This window comes from Aegilops tauschii, chromosome 2 (genome assembly GCF_002575655.3).
Source record: "Aegilops tauschii subsp. strangulata cultivar AL8/78 chromosome 2, Aet v6.0, whole genome shotgun sequence".
Lineage (NCBI taxonomy): Eukaryota > Viridiplantae > Streptophyta > Magnoliopsida > Poales > Poaceae > Aegilops > Aegilops tauschii.
The window spans coordinates 66,925,081-66,946,260 of record NC_053036.3 but is presented as its reverse complement, the minus strand read 5'-3'; positions in this window follow the sequence as shown (position 1 = coordinate 66,946,260).

The following is a 21,180-nucleotide window of genomic DNA, read 5'->3' as shown; positions in this document are numbered from 1 at the left end:
GTGAGTTGTTTCGAAGAGCCTCTTCAGGGTATGGTGCTTCTTTGGATTGAACTTCCATAGAGGGAGGCTCCGGCTTTGGCACGGGAGAATCCGGCGAACTAGCATCACCTTGATTACATCGACAAGTTTGACATCCTTGTCCACCATGCTTTGAACACGCGTTTGCAGCGCTATTAGCTCATCCGGTAAGCACCAGTTCGGGCTCTTCTCGACCCAGGAGGTAAGTCGCATGGGGGCGCCGGAATTGAATTCGGCAGCTGCGGCCCAGGTGGCGCCGCGGGGTTCTGTGATGTAGAACCATTGTTTTTGCCATTCCTTTACCGTCTCCACTAAAGTGCCTTTCGTCCAGGAGACGTTGGCCAGCTTGCTCACCATGGCGCCCCCGCCTCCGCATGCTGGCCATCCACCACCTTCGGCTTCACGTTGAAGACCTTGAGCCATAGCCCAAAGTGGGATTGGATGCGGAGGAAGGCCTCGCACACGACGATGAACGCCGAGATATTGAGGAAGGAATTCAAGGCCAGATCATGGAAATCTAACCCGTAATAATACATCAGTCCGCGGACGAAATGGTGAAGTGGAAACCCTAGTCCACGGATGAAGTGAGGAAGGAAAACTACCCTCTCAGTAGGCTTCGGAGTGGGGACGACTTGCCCCTGGGCTGGAAGACGGTGGGCGATTTCCTTCTCCAAGTACCCGGCCGCCCGAAGCTCGGCAATGTCCTTCTCCTTGACGGAGGAGGCCATCCACTTGCCTTGATCTCCGGATCCGGACATGGTTGGACGCTTTCTGGAGATAAAGAAAGATGAGGACTTGGGCGCTGGAGCTCGAGGATGGAAGGGCAGAGAGAGAGAGAGGGCGTGGGTGAAGAGAGGGAATCCTTATCCCCTTATGAAGGCCATGAATATCAAGCGCCTCCCCACTCGCCTTAAAACTCGCCTATTCCCAAGGGCTGTGTAAACGACACATTTGGGTTACCCATACCCGTATTGATGAGAATCCCGCAATACGGGGACACAATCTCTGCTTTGACAAGACGTGCCAATGGCTGCCGCGTCTCAAAACATGGAGCGGCAGACGAAAAATGGTTCGAAAATAATGACCGGGCAGACGTGATGTCATGTTGCAAAAAGCTGTCAGCGGATTGGACTCGTGGAATACTATATTCTCTCTACAGTTGTGTGTGGTGTTACAGGTCCGGACACGTTCAATACATCCGAAGACTATCTTGGAGTTCGGAAGGAGGAACCCGCCTTGCAATGCCGAAGACAGTTCTACGCGCCGGATACCTTGTCATTGAAGCCAGGTTCAGGGGCTACTGAGGGAGTCCTGGACTAAGGGGTCCTCGGGCGTCCGGTCTGTTAGCCATGGGCCGGACTGATGGGCTGTGAAGATACGAAGACCGAAGACTCTCCCCCGTGTCCGGATGGGACTCTCCTTGGCGTGGAAGGCAAGTTTGGCGATTAATTATGAAGATTCCTTCTTCTATAACCAACCTTATGTAACCCTAGATCTCTCCGATGTCTATATAAACCGGAGAGCTTAGTCCAGAGGATATTCTTTTCGTAGTCATACAGGCTAGACTTCTAGGGTTTAGCCATTATGATCTCGTGGTAGATCAACTCTTGTAATACTCATATCCATCAAGATCAATCAAGCAGGAAGTAGGGTATTACCTCCATAGAGAGGGCCCGAACCTGGGTAAACATCATGTCCCCTGTCTCCTGTTACCATCAACCTTAGACGCATAGTTCGGGAACCCCTACCCGAGATCCGCCGGTTTTGACACCGGCACACTCCAAGTCTCCTGGATTGCGTTTGTTCCAAAAATGATCCTCGCGAAGGTTTCATTCCGTTTGGATTCCGTTTGATATTCCTTTTCTGCGAAACACTGAAATAGGCAAAAAACAACAATTTGCACTGGGCCTTCGGTTAATAGGTTAGTCCCAAAAATAGTATAAAAATGTATATTAAAGCCCATTAAACATCCAAAACAGATAATATAATAGCATGGAACAATAAAAAATTATAGATACGTTGGAGACGTATTAAGCATCCCCAAGCTTAATTCCTGCTTGTCCTCGAGTAGGTAAATGATAAAAAGAGAATTTTTGATGTGGAATGCTACCTAACATAATTCTCAATGTAATTCTCTTTATTGTGGCATGAATGTTCAGATCCAAGAAATTCAAGATAAAAGTTTAATATTGACATAAAAATAGTAATACTTCAAGCATGCTAACCAAGCAATTGTGTCTTATCAAAATAACATAGCCAAAGAAAGCTTATCCCTACAAAATCATATAGTTTGGCCATGCTTCATTTTTGTCACACAAAATGCTCCCATCATGCATAACCCCGATGACAAGCCGAGCAATTGGTTCATACTTTTTAACGCGCTTCAGCCTTTTCAACCCTTACGCAATACATGAGCGCAAGCCATGGATATAGCACTATGGGTGGAGTAGAGTATGATGATAGGGGTTGTGTGAGGAGACAAAAAAAAGGAGGAAGTCTCACATTGACGAGGCTAATCAACGGGCTATGGAGATGCCCATCAATTGATGTCAATGCGAGGAGTAGGGATTGCCATGCAATAGATGCACTAGAGCTATAAGTGTATGAAAGCTCATCAAAAGAAACTAAGTGGGCGTGCATCCAACTTGCTTGCTCACGAAGACCTAGGGCATTTTGAGGAAGCCCATCATTGGAATATACAAGCCAAGTTCTATAATGAAAAATCTCCACTAGTATATGAAAGTGACAAAATAAGAAACTCTCTATCATAAAGATCATGGTGCTATTTTGAAGCACAAGTGTGGAAAAAAGATAGTAACATTGTCCCTTCTCACTTTTTCTCTCATTTTTTATCTTTTTTTTATTTGGGCTTCATTGGCCTCTTTTTTTATTTGGGCTTCTTTGGCCTCTTTTTTTTTATTTTTTTTCGTCCGGAGTCTCATCCCGACTTGTGGGGGAATCATAGTCTCCATCATCCTTTCCTCACATGGGACAATGCTCTAATAATGAAAATCATCACACTTCTATTTACTTACAACTCAAGAATTACAACTCGATACTTAGAACAAAATATGACTCTATGTGAATGCCTCCGGCGGTGTACCGGGATATGCAATGAATCAAGAGCGACATGTACGAAAGAATTATAAAGGTGGCTTTGCCACAAATACGATGCCAACTACATGATCATGTAAAGTAATATGACAATGATGGAGCGTGTCATAATAAATGGAACGGTGGAAAGTTGCATGGCAATATATCTCGGAATGGCTATGGAAATGCCATAATAGGTAGGTATGGTGGCTGTTTTGAAGGATTCATTCCGTTTGGTCTCCGTTTGATATTCTTTTTCTGCGAAACCCTGAAATAGGCAAAAAAACAGCAATTCTGGGCTAGGCCTCCGGTTAATAGGTTAGTCCCAAAAATAATATAAACGTGTATAATAAAGCCCAATAATGTCCAAAACAGAAGATAATATAGCATGGAGCAATCAAAAATTATAGATACGTTGGAGACGTATCAAGCATCCCCAAGCTTAATTCCTGCTCGTCCTCGAGTAGGTAAATGATAAAAACATAATTTTTGACGTGGAATGCTACTTGGCATAATTTCAATGTAATTCTTCTTAATTGTGGTATGAATATTCAGATCCGAAATATTCAAGATAAAAGTTCAATAGTGACATAAAAATAATAATACTTCAAGCATACTAACTAAGCAATTATGTCCTCTCAAAATAACATGGCCAAAGAAAGTTCATCCCTACAAAATCATATAGTTTAGTCATGCTCCATTTTCGTCACACCAGAATGCTCTCATCATGCACAACCCCAATGACAAGCCAACCAATTGTTTCATACTTTAGTAATCTCAAAAAAATTCAACCTTCACGCAATACATGAGCATGAGCCATGGACATAGCACTATGGGTGGAATATAATATGATGATGGGGGTTATGTGGAGAAGACAAAAAGGGAGAAAGTCTCACATCAACGAGGCTAATCAATGAGCTATGGAGATGCCCATCGATTGATGTTAATGCAAGGAATAGGGATTGCCATGCAATGGATGCACTAGAGCTATGAATATATGAAAGCTCAACAAAAGAAACTAAGTGGGTGTGCATCCAACTTGCTTGCTCACGAAGACCTAGGGCACTTGAGGAGGCCAATTGTTGGAATATACAAGCCAAGTTCTATAATGAAAAATTCCCACTAGTATATGAAAGTGACAAAACAAGAGACTCTCTATTATGAAGATCATGGTGCTACTTTGAAGCACAAGTGTGGTAAAAGGATAGTAACATTGTCCCTTCTCTCTTTTTCTCTCTTTTTTGGGCCTTCTCTTTTTTTATGGCCTTTATCTCTTTTTTTTATTCCTCACTTGGGACAATGCTCTAGAAAATGATGATCATCACACTTCTATTTATTTACAACTCAATGATTACAACTCGATACTAGAACAAAGTATGACTCTATATGAATGCCTCCGGCGGTGTACTGGGATATGCAATGAACCAAGAGTGACATGTATGAAAGAATTATGAACGGTGGCTTTGCCACAAATACTATGTCAACTACATGATCATGCAAAGCAATATGACAATGATGAACGTGTCATGATAAACGGAATGGTGGAAAGTTGCATGGCAATATATCTCAGAATGGCTATGGAAATGCCATAATAGGTAGGTATGGTGGCTGTTTTGAGGAAGATATAACGAGGCTTTTGTGCGATAGAGCGTATCATATCACGGGGTTTGGATGCACCGGCGAAGTTTGCACCAACTCTCAAGGTGAGAAAGGGCAATGCATGGTGCCGTAGAGGCTAGCAAATTGCGGAAAGGTAAGAGTGCGTGTAATCCATTGACTCACATTAGTCATAAAGAACTCATATACTTATTGCAAAGGTTTATTAGCCCTCGAAGCAAAGTACTACTATGCATGCCCCTAGAGTGATAGATTGGTAGGAAAAGACCATTGCTTGTCCCCAACCGCCACTCATAAGGAAAGCAATCAAAGAACACCCCATGCTTCAAATTTGTCACACAACGTTTACCATACGTGCATGCTACGGGACTTGCCAACCTTAACACAAGTATTTCTCAATTTCACAATTACCCAACTAGCATGACTCTAACATTACCACCTTCATATCTCAAAACCATTATCAAGTATCAAATTTATCATAGTATTTAATGCACTCTATATGAAAGTTTTTATTATACCCATCTTGGATGCCTATCATATTAGGACTAATTTTATAGCCAAAGCAAACTACCATGCTGTTCTAAAAGACTCTCAAAAGAATATAAGTGAAGCATGAGAGATCAATAATTTCTACAAAATAAAACCACCACCGTGCTCCAAAAAGGTATAGGTGAAGCACTAGAGCAAAATTATCTAGCTCAAAAGATATAAGTGAAGCACATAGAGTATTCTAATAAATTTCGATTCATGCGTGTCTCTCCCAAAAGGTGTGTACAGCAAGGATGATTGTGGTAAACTAAAAAGCAAAGACTCAAATAATACAAGACGCTCCAAGCAAAACACATATCATGTGGTGAATAAAAATATAGCATCGAGTGAAGTTACCGATAGACGAAGACGAAAGAGGGGATGCCTTCCGGGGCATCCCCAAGCTAAGGCTTTTGGTTGTCCTTGAATTTTACCTTGGGGTGCCTTGGGCATCCCCAATCTTACGCTCTTGCCACTCCTTGTTCCAAAATCCATCAAATCTTTACCCAAAAACTTGAAAACTTCACAACACAAAACTCAACAGAAAATCTCATGAGCTCCGTTAGCGAAATAAAACAAACCACCACTTTAAGGTACTGTAATGAACTCATTATTTACTTATATTTGTGTTAAACCTACTGTATTCCAACTTCTATATGGTTCATACCCCCCGATACTAGCCATAGATCCATCAAAATAAGCAAACAACACACGAAAAACAGAATAGTCTGTAGTAATCTGTATCAAACGCAAAGTTATGTAACTCAGAAAAATCTGAAAAAATAGGAGGACCTAGATAATTTGTTTATTGATCTATTGCAATTTGAATCAGTATTTTATCACTTTCTGGTGATTTTTAACAATTGTTTTCGTAGCAGAAAGTTTCTGACTTTTTCAGCAAGATCAAATAATTATCACCCAAGAAGATCCTATAGGTTTTACTTGGCACAAACACTAATTAAAACATAAAACCACATCTAAACAGAGGCTAGATGAAATATTTATTACTAAACAGGAACAAAAATCAAGGAACAAAATAAAAATGGGTTGCCTCCCAACAAGCGCTATCGTTTAACGCCCCTAGCTAGGCATAAAAACAAGAATAGATCTAGGTATTGTCATCTTTGGTTGGAAATTCTTCAATCGAACACTTATAACCCTTAGAAGTTTCCTTCTTGTTATTAATGATCAAACTCCTAGGCAAGAAATCAAGAAATTCATTTGTAGCAAAAGGTTCCTTAATGATAGCGAAAATGTTGGGGTGAACACTTATTGATTTGAGATCCGCAGTTTCCTTACTAGAAGATTCACCCTTATTTTTAGGAACATACATAAATTTGGAAACTTTGGTAGTAGGAGGATTTGAAGTATTTCTCACGGAAGAAAAGGTAGACCCTAAGTTAGTAATAATATCCTCAAGCTTATCAATTCTAGTGGAATCTTGATCTATTTTTTCATTAACTATGGGTTCTTCTTCTTTAATTTTTTCCAGAGTAACTCCTACCATAGATCCATATTGGGTAATTTGGTTGTGGATCTTTTTATCCAAATTCCCAATCAACTCTACAGTGGCAACTTTATTTTCAATAATTTCAAGCCTTTGCATCACGTGTTCCAAAGTTAAAATAGTTCCATTAACCAAAAGAGGTGGTGGGCCAAACAAATCTATCATAGCATTATAAGAATCAAAAGTGTGGCTACCCAAGAAATTCCCTCCGGTAATGGTGTCAAGAATAAATCTGTTCCAAGGAGTCATGCCTACATAAAAATTGCGAAGGAGAACGGAAGTAGATTGCTTCCTAGTGGATCTATTCTGAGCATTGCAAATTCTGTACCAAGCATCTTCTAGATTTTCTCCCTCCCTTTGTTTAAAATTAAGAACTTCATGATCGGGGGTACTAACAATGATAGAAGGACTAGCCATAACAGCAAAAAAACGATCTAACACACGGGCAAGTAAAAAGAGACGAACGAAAAAGGGCAAATAAAACGGAAAGGGTGAAGTGGGGGAGAGGAAAACGAGAGGCAAATGGCAAATAATGTAATGCGAGGGATAAGAGTTTGTGATGGGTACTTGGTATGTCTTGACTTGTGCGTAGATCCCCCCGGCAACGGTGCTAGAAATCCTTCTTGCTACCTCTGGAGCATGCGTTGGTTTTCCCTTGAAGAGGAAAGGGTGATGCAGCAAAGTAGCGTTAGTATTTCCCTCAGTTTTTGAGAACCAAGGTATCAATCCTGTAGGAGACTACACGCAAATCGCCTAGTACCCGCACAATCAATCAAGAACCTTGCAACCAACGTGATAAAATGGTTGTCAATCCCTTCACAACCACTTGCAAAACTGAGATTTGATAAAGATAATAAGATAAATATTTTTGGTATTTTTATTGTATAGATTGGAAAATAAAGATTGCAAAAAAAAACGGCGATAGAAATACCTAGTTGACGGGAAACTAATATGATGTAAAGTAGACCCGGGGGCCATAGGTTTCACTAGTGGCTTCTCTCAAGATAGCATATTTTACGGTGGGTGAACAAATTACTATCGAGCAATTGATAGAAAAGCGCATAGTTATGAGAATATCTAGGCATGATCATGTATATAGGCATCACGTCCGTGTCAAGTAGACCGAAACGATTCTGCATCTACTACTATTACTCCACACATCGACCGCTATCCAGCATGCATCTAGAGTATTAAGTTCATAAGAACAGAGTAACGCATTAGGCAAGATGACATGATGTAGAGAGATAAACTCAAGAAATATGATATAAACCCCATCTTTTTATCCTCGATGGCAACAATACAATACGTGCCTTGCTGCCCCTGCTGTCACTGGGAAAGGACACCGCAAGATTGAACCCAAAGCTAAGCATTTCTCCCATTGCAAGAAAGATCAATCTAGTAGGCCAAAATAAACCGATAATTCGAAGAGACTTGCAAAGATATCAAATCATGCATATAAGAATTCAGAGAAGAATCAAATATTATTCATAGATAATCTTGATCATAAACCCACAATTCACCGGATCTCGACAAACGCACCACAAAAAGTATTACATCGAATAGATCTCCAAGAGAATCGAGGAGAACTTTGTATTGAGATCGAAAGAGAGAGAAGAAGCCATCTAGCTAATAAATATGGACCCGAAGGTCTGTGGTAAACTACTCATGCATCATCGGACAGGCCATGGTGTTGATGTAGAAGCCCTCCGTGATCGATTCCCCCTCCGGCGGAGCGCCGGAAAAGGCCCCAAGATGGAATCTAATGGGTACAGAAGGTTGCGGCAGTGGAAAAAGTGTTTCGTGGCTCCCCTCGATGTTTTCAGGGTATAAGAGTATATATAGGCGAAGGAAGTAGGTCGGTGGAGCTACGAGGGGCCCACGAGGGTGGGGGCGTGCCTACCCTCTGGGCGCGCCTCCCTGCCTCGTGGTCGCCTCGTTGCTTCCTTGACGTCCACTCCAAGTCTCCTGGATTGCGTTTGTTCCGAAAACGATCCTCGCGAAGGTTTCATTCCGTTTGGATTCTGTTTGATACTCATTTTCTGCAAAACACTGAAATAGGCCAAAAAATAGCAATTTGCACTGGGCCTTCGGTTAATAGGTTAGTCCCTAAAATAATATAAAAAGGTATATTAAAGCCCATTAAACATCCAAAACAGATAATATAATAGCATGGAACAATAAAAAATTATAGATACATTGGAGACGTATCAGTCACCTTGAGCCACCGGACTATATGTTTGAATGGTGGTGTTAGCGTCGGCCATTAAGAAGGGTAAGAAGAAAGACAAAAAGAGAGATGGCTGCTTTACTTGTGGTTCGGAGGAACACTGGGCAAACAAGTGCCCAAACAAGTACCAAGAAGCCAGGACAGGACTCCAAGTCTGTCAATGTCACTCCAAGCAACAATGATGGGGCATCTGGGTATGGTAATCTGTTTACCGTACTTTCAGTTTGTTAGTCCACCACTTGGTGGGTTGACACTGGGGCCAATATTCATGTGTGTGCTGATGTGTCTTTGTTTTCTGGCAGCATATAAATACGAAATCCACAGGGATGCTCATCTTGATTTTAGTGGAACTGCTCAAAATGTTCAGATGGTTCATGTCCTCCATAATACTTCATCATGCACAATACATCGAATGGTTCTCTAATCATTCGTCGTCACCTTGAGCCACCGGACTATCAGATGATAAACTGATGACAAACCCTGCCCGTTCCACAATCATAGGCATTACATATTTTGAATGGGAAAAGCTTGTCAAAGTTTAATAATTGATGTTAGCAAGAAGACATTAGTTTAATATATTGGAATTGGAAAACCTTGTCAATTTTTTCTCATTGATGTTAGCCAGAAGACATGCATTTGATATTTTTGAGTGGGACGCCCTTTGCTGTGAGCAACATCGATCATTTTTTCCTATTCCTGTCTTCAGTTCAGAAGTAAATATTTACTCTGCTGAGATGCATAGTCACATGAATGTTGACTTATGTAAGGTATTTTAAGAGTTTGTTCTGAATGTTTTCTATGTAATGCCAGGTCTTGTGAGTTTGATTGCAAAGTTGAGCTTGTAATGCTGTGGCATGCGGCATCACGAGCTTTCACCGTGCCTCCTGAGAATAATGCTTCATATTGTTTTGCATGTTGATCTAATGCCCGTGATTTGCATGTTAAGAAGATCATCCTCTTCTGTTGTTTCTGTGCTTAAGAAGTTCATTGTCTTATGTTTCATTCATAGCCTATACGACAACTCGGGTAGGTTAGAGGTGAAACCATATGATCTTCCGAAAAACTCATCATATTATACCGTGATTGGATCGTCGTTTTCCAACCAAAACTGCTTGTGAAACTGACGCTTGTAAATAAAAGCAGATGGTCTCGGGCGAAGCGCTTGGTTGGTCGATTTCGACTAGTAAAATATACACTGGTCTCTCAAATTACACGCGTAACCCACCGGTTTTACTTACAGACCTCGGGCCCTCGGTTTCATTATGCCTGTATTTTACGCGTTGTTTCTGATGACGAGTAAATTACACTTGTATCTTAATACAGGTGTGAAATAAACCAGAGCTCCCAAGCGTGGCCTTACCGGTTCATGCCGTCTCAGTCTCTCGAAGGTGCTCATAGGTGTCCGATGATCCTGGCTTCCTGAATGAGCAGCGGACGCTGTATCAGACCATTCGTAGGTCCCGCGAGGCCCTCTCCGTCGTCCTTCGAGTAGTTGTGCTCGCCGTGGCGCCGAGCATTGTCAACATGGTCAACGAACATGAGGATTCAGGAGATGACTTTATTCTGACTGGATGACAGTAGGGACCCACAAGGGCCATAGCCATACGTACGCAAGTGCCTCTATATTTTTTTGCTTCCTCCTGGTTTCCTGACATCACAGTCCCACACCATTGTCAACCTATGTAGTCAATAAACAAGAGAATTGCACAAGGAACGACCGACAGCTGGGACCAAGCAGTTCGAGTAGTATTTGTATTTTTGAGGTGTGAGCACTGCAGAGTTTTTCTTGAGCGATGTTTTCGTTGTTGTTCAGAGGAGAGCATGGTATTAACTGGGCGGGTTGTGGCCCGTCTAGCCCAGGCCAGATATCCAGCCCAGATATTAATTTTTGTCAAGCTAAAAATGGCTAGCCCAGCTATACTTTTTTTATGAATACCCAGGCAAGGTCAACTTGTTATTCTCCGCCCCGCTGGGCAGCAAATCTTTCCTAGGAGGGATGCATTAGGCTTAACAGGAAATGGGCTTTAATAAATATTAAATGGGATGTAATTATAAAAACTGGGCAGTAACTATAAAAAATGCACCAAACACGTAATTAGTTTATAAAAAATTATTTTTGGATTTTTAAAATTTTAATTTCATTAATTGTTGCGCGCGCAATGTTTCGTTGGATTTTTACATAATACAAATTTATATTGAAATTGTATTTAATCTGACTAGAAATTTTGGGATAAAAGTATTTTGTATCCCATCAAAATGTGGGAATTTTTTTGAATTCTGTTTTGAACGGTTGGTTGAAATTATTAATCGTTGTCCTTGCTAGAAAATGGGCTGTACTTTTAACAAACTGTAAATGGGCTGTAGTAAATTCCATTAGAATACAAAAATGGGCTGTACATTCTTACAAATCGCAAATGGGATATAAGTTCTCTACCACACACGTGTGGGCCTACTAAGTTGACGCGTCCCCTAAAAAAAGTAAGTTGACGCGTATGCAAGGCTTTGTCAACTTATAGTCAACACACGGTTCTAGCAGCAGTGGCCGTTGGATGTCCATCCAACAGATGTCGTGCTTCTTCTTCAGTCTCGGATATTCTAGCTTCAGCCGCCCAAAAAATGATTCCTCCCCCTAATATCTGGGGCGCACCGTTTTGGAGGCTGACTTGTGGGCCTACTAAGTTGACGCGTACCAAGGGCTTTGTCAACTTAGTCATTATAAACAATTGTAGCTGCAGTGACCGTACGATGTCCATCCAACGACCGTCGTGCTTCTTCAACCTCTGGTCTTCTTGCTCCAGCCGCCCAAAGCAGCACTGGTCATGCCGCCTGCTCCTGCCTCCCGTGGCCGGCTGTGCTGCCGCAGAGGCCTCACCGCCCCCTACTACTCCCACCGCTGGCCAGGCCATCCCTCTACTCACCCACACCCCCTGTTATTCTGCGGCGACGACATCCTCACACCGCAGCCGAACCAGTGAACCCTCGTACTCCTCTCCGCGTGGGCATCCACTGTCACGTCTTCCCCGGCTCTGCGTCGTCCCCTTCCTAGGCCTCGCCATCGTCCACCGCCCTGGTGCTCTTGACGCGGCGTGGTCAACGTGGTCAACGAATGACATCCATCGGGCGTGGACTATATGTGGAGAGGTTGACAGCTGGGTCCACGGCCACACACAAGGAAATGCCTCCTTATTACGCGCAAAATAATGATTCGTCCACCTGACATCTGGGACCAACCGAAAGGGCCTCTGTATTTCACGAAAAAAACGTTCCCGCCGCTGACAGCTCGGACCCACCAGTTATATCTTCACACACAAGGAAGTGCTTCCTTATTACGCACAAAAAATGAATACCCCCTGCTAGCTGGGACCCACCATATGGGAGGCTGACTTGTGGGCCTACTAAGATGACGGGGCAGAGGGCTTTGTCAACTTAGTAAATATGAACGATTCTAGCTCCAGTGACCGTACGATGTCCATCCAACGGCCGTAGTGCTTCTTCAACCTCTTGTCTTCTTGCTCCAGCCGCCCAAACAAGCGTCGGTCGTGCCGCCTGCTCCTGCCTCCCGTGTCCGGCTGTGCTACCACCACTAGCCATGTCATCCCTCTATACTCACCCACACCTCCTATTATTCTCCGACCACTGCAGGCTCACACCGCAGCCGAAGCAGTCAACCCACGTACTCCCCTCCGTATGGGCATCCACTGCCGCGTCTTCCCTGTCTCCGCGTCGTCCCCTTCCTAGGCCTCATTGTCGTCCACCGTCCTGGTGCTCTCGGCGCGGTGTGGTCAATGTGGTCAATGAACGACTTCCATCGGAAGAGTACTATACATGGAGAGGCTGACAGCTGGGTCCACGGCTGCAGCAAGGAAATGCCTCCTTATTACGCGCAAAATAATGATTCCTCCACCTGACAGCAGGGACCCACCGGACGGGCCACCGTATTTCGTGAAAAAACGTTTCCCCCCTGACTGCTGGACCCAGAAGCTACATCTTCGCACGCAAGGAAGTGCGTCCATATTACGGGCCAAAAAATGATTCGCCCCCTGACTGCTGGGACCCACTAGCTACATCTTCGCACGCAAGGAAGTGCCTGACAGTCGGGACCCACCCGGTCGAAGCATACGTAGCGTTGTCATTGTGGTCGCGAACGTGTACGTACATACTGGTCGATTGGTCTGTCTGTAGGCTGCAGCAATGAACCGTGGCCGTGTAAGGAAGGGCACGTGTTGTAGTAGAGGCGCGCACGTGTCGTAGTAGAGGCGCGCACGTAGCATGTACACGTACGTACAGCAGCCAGGGTGCAAGAAAGGAAATATGGCCACGTACGTACATACTGGCGGGGTCTCGAACGCCTACTCACGCATACGTATGGCCAGGGCTTGTGTACATGGCTGGGTCAGAACGGAGAAACTGTGTCGCCGTCGTGTTCATGGGGTGCCAACCGGCTGGGTCGGAATGGAATGTGTCACCATGTTCATCGGGAGCCAACTGGCTTGGAAGGAACATGCGATGGAAACGAGGCCTGGCGTACTGCAGAACGAAGGAAACGGCCTTGTGTTCGACCGGCCACGGTCGAAACGGGATCCTGTTCATCGGGAGGGGGCTGGCATACCACAAAACGGTCCAAACGGGGTCCTGTTGATCGGGAGGGGTGTGGCGTACCGCAAAACGGAGGAAACGGTCTTGTGTTGGAGCGCTATGGTCGAAACGGGGGTCCAGTTCATCGGGAGGGGTGTGGCGTACCGCAAAACGGGACTCCACGGGATACTATTCATCTCCACCGTCGACCTCCTCCAGCCTCCACGGGCTAGTGTTCATCCACCGTCGACCTCCTCCAGCCTCCACTGGCTACTGTTCAACTAGCCCTCTCCACGGGGTCCTGTTCAACCACCCCTCCACGGGCTACTGTTCATCCAGCCCTCCACCGGCTACTGTTCAACCAACCCTCCACGGGGTCCTGTTCATCCAGCCCTCCACGGGGTCCTGTTCATCCACCGACTCGTTCGATCGGGTACTGTTCATCCAGCGGCAACCGCCTCTACTACCACGGGGTCCTGTTCATCCAACCCCCCACCGGGAACTGTTCATCCAAACCCCCCAACAACGCTCACTGCTCATCCAGAGGCAGCATTGATCGGCTTTAGTTAGCAGCAGTAGTGAAGGAATCACTCGGCTTCAGTTAACAGCAAGGGATCGATCGATTGCTCGGGTTCAGTGTAACGCGTAGCCTGCAGTGCAATCGGTCGGGTTCAGTTAGAGCCCAATGCCTCGCTCGGGTTCAGTTAGAGCCCAACGCCTCGCACCCACGCGCGTACGTGTATGAGAGAAACGCGCATCGCTCGGCCCCCAACCACCTACCGTAACCGGGAACTCCCCGATATTTTCCGCGCCCTCGCTTCTACCATGGTTTTTTCCGTCATGGACGGCCAAAAGAATGTCATGCAGCTGCGTCTCCGGCCTACCCAGGACGAAAAGCCCATTTTCTGTCATGATTTTTTGTCATAGAAGTAGGAACCCGCCACATCTATGATGATACCGGGTTTTGTCACAATTATCATCATAGAAGTGTCATAAGTATGACAGGAAATTTTTTCGTTCGGCCCAAAATGTCACGGATGTGTCTTTTTTTTGTAGTGTTCCCCTCCTAGTTGAACTAGGAAAGGGGGAACCTACTCCTAGTAGGAGTAGGATTCCCCCCTTAGGGCGCACCCTATGATGCCGCCGGCCCCCTCCCCTTGCTCCTTTATATACGTGGCCAGGGGGCACCCCAAAGACACACAAGTTGACATTGTCTTAGCCGTGTGCGGTGCCCCCTCCACCATAATCCACCTCGGTCATATCGTTGTAGTGCTTAGGCGAAGCCCTGCGCCGGTAACTTCATCATCACCGTCATCACGCCGTCGTGCTGACGAAGCTCTCCCTCGACACTCAACTGGATCGAGAGTTCGTGGGACGTGACCGAGCTGAACGTGTGCAGATCGCGGAGGTACCGTACTTTCGGTACTAGGATCGGTCGGATCATGAAGATGTACGACTACATCAACTGCATTGTCATAACACTTCCGCTTTCGGTCTACGAGGGTACGTAGACAACACTCTCCCCTCTCGTTGCTATGCATCACCTAGATGGATCTTGCATGTGCGTAGGACTTTTTTTGAAATTACTGCGTTACCCATCAGTGGCATCTGAGCCAGGTTTATGCGTAGATGTTATATGCACGAGTAGAACACAAAGAGTTGTGGGCGATAATAGTCATACTGCTTACCAGCATGTCATACTTTGATTCGGCGGTATTGTTGGATGAAGCGGCCTGGACCGATATTACGCGTACGCTTACGCGAGGCTGGTTCTACCGACGTGTTTTGCACACAGGTGGCTAGCGGGTGTCAGTTTCTCCAACTTTAGTTGAATCAAGTGTGACTACGCCCGGTCCTTGTTGAAGGTTAAAACAGCACACTTGACGAAAAATCGTTGTGGTTTTGATGCGTAGGTAAGAACGGTTCTTGCTAAGCCCGTAGCAGCCACGTAAAACTTGCAACAACAAAGTAGAGGACGTCTAACTTGTTTTTGCAGGGCATGTTGTGATGTGATATGGTCAAGACGTGATGAGATATAAGTTGTTGTATGAGATGATCATGTTTTTTTGAAGTTATCGGAACCTGGCAGAAGCCTTATGGTTGTCTCTTTATTGCATAAGATGCAAGCGCCAAATAATTGCTTTACTTTATCGCTATGAGATAGCAATAGTTGCAAAAGCAATAATTGGCGAGACGACCATATGACGACACGTTGATAGAGATCAAGATGATAGATATCATGGTGTCATGCCGGTAACGATAGAAATCATGACAGTACTTTGGAGATGGAGATCAAAGGCGCAAGATGATGATGGCCATATCATGTCACATATTTTGATTGCATGTGATGTTTATCTTTTATACATCTTATTTTGCTTAGTTCGGTGGTAGCTTTATAAGATGATCCCTTACTAAAATTTCAAGGCATAAGTGTTCTCCCTGAGTATGCACCGTTGCGACAGTTCTTCCTGCTGAGACACCATGTGATGATCTGGTGTGATAAGCTCTACATTCACATACAACGGGTGCAAGCCAGTTTTGCACATGCAGAATACTCGGGTTAAACTTGACGAGCCTAGCATATGCAGATATGGCCTCGGAACACTGAGACCGAAAGGTCGAGCGTGAATCATATAATTGGTATGATCAACATATAGTGATGTTCACCATTGAAAACTACTCAATCTCACGTGATGATCGAACATGGTTTAGTTGATTTGGATCACGTGATCACTTAGATGATTAGAGGGATATCTATCTAAGTGGAAGTTCTTAAGTAATATGATTAATTGAACTTTAATTTATCATGAACTTAGTCCTGATAGTATTTGCATATCTATGTTGTAGATCAATAGCTTGCGATGTAGCTCCCCGTTTATTTTTGATATGTTCCTAGAGAAGAATAAGTTGAAAGATGATAGTAGCAATGATGCGGACTTGGTCCGTGATCTGAGGATCCTCATTGCTGCACAGAAGTATTATGTCCTTGATGCACCGCTAGGTGACAAACCTATTGCAGGAGCAGATGCAGACGTTATGAACGTTTGATAATGCTCGGTATGATGACTACTTGATAGTTTAGTGCACCATGCTTTACGGCTTAGAACCGGGACTTCAAAAACGTTTTGAACGCCACAGAACATACAAGATGTTCCAAGAGTTGAAATTGGTATTTTATACTCATGCCCGTGTCGAGAGGTATGAGACCTCTGACAGTACTTTGCCTACAAGATGGAGGAGAATAGCTCAACCAGTGAGCATGTACTCAGATTGTCTGGTACTACAATTGCTTGAATCAAGTGGGAGTTAATCTTCCAGATAAGAAGTAATTGACAAAGTTCTCTAGTCACTATCACCAAGTTACTAGAACTTCGTGATGAACTATAATATGCAAGGGATGACGAAAGTAATTCCTGAGCTCTTCGCGACGCTGAAATCAGCGAAGGTAGAAATCAAGAAAGAGCATCAACTGTTGATGGTTAACAAGACCACTAGTTTCAAGAAAAGGGCAAAGGAAAAGAAAGGGAACTTCAAGAAGAATGGCAAGCAAGTTGCCACTCCCATGAAGAAGCCCAAAGCTAGACGCAAGCCTGAAACCGAGTGCTTCTACTGCAAAGGAAATTGTCACTGGAAGTGGAGCTGCCCTAGATGCTTGGCGGATAAGAAGGATGGCAAAGTGAACAAAGGTATATTGGATATACATGTTATTGATGTGTACTTTACTACTGTTTATAGCAACCCCTCGGTATTTGATACTGGTTTAGTTGCTAAGAGTAGTAACTCGAAACGGGAATTGCAAAATAAACAGAGACTAGTTAAGGGCGAGGTGATGATGTGTGTTGGAAGTAATTCCAAAGTTGATAAGATCACCATCACACACTCCCTTTACCTTCGAGATTAGTGTTGAACCTAAAATAAATGTTATTTGGTGTTTGCATTGAGCATGAATATGATTGGATCATGTTTAGTGCAATACGATTATTCATTTAAGTCAAAGAATAATTGTTGTTCTATTTACATGAATAAAACCTTCTATGGTCATACACCCAAGGTGAATGGTTTATTGAATCTCGATCGTAGTGATACACATATTCATAATATTGATGCCAAAAGATGCAAAGTTGATAATGATAGTGCAACATATTTGTGGCACTGCCGTTTAGGTCAAATTGGTGTATAGCGCATGAAGAAACTCCATGCTGATGGGCTTTTGGAATCACTCTATTATGAATCACTTGATACTTGCGAACCATGCCTCATGGGCAAGATGACTAAGACTCCGTTCTCCTGAACAATGGAGCGAGCAACTAACTTATTGGAAATAATAGATACTGATGTATGCGATCCGATGAGTGTTAAGGCTCGCGGCAGGTATCGTTATTTTTTGACCTTCACAGATGATTTGAGCAGATATGGGTATATCTACTTGATGAAACATAAGTCTGAAACATTTGAAAAGTTCAAAGAATTTCAGAGTGAAGTGGAGAATCATCGTAACAAGAAAATAAAGTTTCTACGATTTGATCGCAGAGGCGAATATTTGAGTTACGAGTTTGGCCTTCAACTAAAAAAATGTGGAATAGTTTCACAAACTCATGCCACCTGGAACACCACAGCATAATGGTGTGTCCGAACGTCGTAGCCGTACTTTATTAGATATGATACGATCTATGATGTCTCTTACCGATTTACCACTATCGTTTGGGGTTATGCATTAGAGACAGCTGCATTCACGTTAAATGGGGCATCGTCTAAAAATCCGTTGAGACGACACCGTATGAACCGTGGTTTAGCAAGAAACCTAAGTTGTCGTTTCTTAAAGTTTGGGGTTGCGATGCTTATGCAAAAAAGTTTCAGCCTGATAAGCTCAAACCCAAATCGAAAAAGTGCGTCTTAATAAGGATACCCAAAAGAAACTGTTGGGTACACCTTCTATCACAGATCCGAAGGCAAGATCTTTGTTGCTAAGAGTGGATCCTTTCTAGAGAAGGAGTTTCTCTCGAAAGAAGTGAGTGGGAGGAAAGTAGAACTTGATGAGGTAATTGAACCTACTCCCAAATTGGAAAGTGGTTCATCACAGAAATCAGTTGCAGTGATATCTACACCAACTACTGAGAAAGCTAATGATAATGATCATGAAACTTGGGATCAAGTTACTACCGAACCTCGTAGGTAAACCAGAGCACGTTCCGCACCAGAGTGGTATGGTAGTCCTGTTCTAGAAGTCATGTTAATAGACCATGACGAACCTACGAACTATGAGGAAGTGATGATAAGCCCAGATTCCGTGAAATGGTTTGAGGCCATGAAATCTGAGATGGGACCCATGTACGAGAACAAAGTATGGACTTTGATTGACTTGCCCAATGATTGGTGAGCCATTGAGAATAAATGGATCTTCAAGAGGAAGACAGACGCTGATAGTAGTGTTACTGTCTACAAAGCTCGGATTGTCGCAAAAAGTTTTGGAAAAGTTCAAGGTGTTGACTATGATGAGTTTTTCTCACTCGTAGCGATGCTTAAGTCTGTCCGAATCATGTTAGCAATTGCTTCATTTTATGAAATCTGGCAAATGGATAAACAAAACTCCATTCCTTAATGGATTTTTTAAAGAAGATTTGTATATGATGCAACCAGAAGGTTTTGTCGATACTAAAGGTGCTAACAAAGTGTGCAAAGCTCCAGCGATCCATCTTTGGACTGGTGCAAGCATCTCGGAGTTGGAATATACGCTTTGATGAGTTGATCAAAGCATATAGTTTTATACAGACTTGCGGTGAAGCTTGTATTTACAAGAAAGTGAGTGGGAGCACTACAGCCTTTCTGATAAGTATATGTGAATGCCATATTGTTGATCGAAAATGATGTAGAAATTTCTGGAAAGCATAAAGGAATGTTTGAAAGGAGTTTTTCAAAAAAAAAGACCTCGGTGAAGCTGCTTACATATTGAGCATCAAGATCTATAGAGATAAACCAAGACACTTGATAAGTTTTTTCAATGAGTACATACCTTGACAAGTTTTTGAAGTAGTTCAAAATGGAACAATCAAAGAAAGAGTTCTTGCCCGTGTTGCAAGGTGTGAAGTTGAGTAAGACTCAAAGCCCGACCACGGCAGAAGATAGAGAGAGAATGAAAGTCATTCCCTATGCCTCAGCCATAGGTTCTATAAAATATGCCATGCTGTGTACCAGACCTATTGTATACCCTGCCCTGAGTTTGGCAAGGGAGTACAATTTTGATCTAGGAATAGATCACTGTACAGCGGTCAAAATTATCCTTAGAGGACTAACGAAATATTTCTCGGTTATGGAGGTGATAAAGAGTTCGTCGTAAAGAGTTACGTCGATGCAAACTTTGACACCGATCTAGATGACTCTAAGTCACAATCCGGATACATATTGAAAGTGGGAGCAATTAGCTAAAGTAGCTCCGTGCAAAGCATTGTAGACATAGAAATTTGCAAAATACATACGGATCTGAATTTGGTAGACTCGTTGACTAAACTTCTCTCACAAGCAAAACATGATCACACCTTAGTACTCTTTGGGTGTTAATCACATGGCGATGTGAACTAGATTACGGACTCTAGTAAACCCTCTGAGTGTTGGTCACATGGAGATGTGAACTATGGGTGTTAATCGCATGGTGATGTGAACTATAGGTGTTAAATCACATGGCGATGTGAACTAGATTATTGACTCTAGTGCAAGTGGGAGACTGAAGGAAATATGCCCTAGAGGCAATAATAAAGTTATTATTTATTTCCTTATTTCATGACAAATGTTTATTATTCATGCTAGAATTGTATTACCCGGAAACTTAGTACATGTGTGAATACATAGACAAACAGAGTGTACCTAGTATGCCTCTACTTGACTAGCTCGTTAATCAAAGATGATTAAGTTTCCTAGCCATAGACATGTGTTGTCATTTGATGAACGGGATCACATCATTAGAGAATGATGTGATGGACAAGACCCATCCGTTAGCTTAGCACTATGACCGTTTAGTTTATTGCTATTGCTTTCTTCATGACTTATACATGTTCCTATGATTATGAGATTATGCAACTCCCGAATATCGGAGGAACACTTAGTGTGCTATCAAACGTCACAACGTAACTGGGTGATTATGAAGATGCTCTAGAGGTGTCTCCGATGGTGTTTGTTGAGTTGGCATAGATGAAGATTAGGATTTGTCACTCCGATTGTCGGAGAGGTATCTCTGGGCCCTCTCAGTAATGCACATCACTATAAGCCTTGCAAGCAAGGTGACTAATGAGTTAGTTGCGGGATGATGCATTACGGAACGAGTAAAGAGACTTGCCGGTAACGAGATTGAACTAGGTATTGAGATACCGACGATCGAATCTCGGGCAAGTAACATACGGATGACAAAGGGAACAAAGTATGTTGTTATGCGGTTTGACCGATAAAGATCTTCGTAGAATATGTAGGAACCAATATGAGCATCCAGGTTCCGCTATTGGTTATTGACCGGAGATGATTCTCGATCATGTCTACATAGTTCTCGAACCCGTAGGGTCCGCACGCTTAACGTTTGGTGACGATCGGTAATTATGAGTTTATGTGATTTGATGTACCGAAGGTTGTT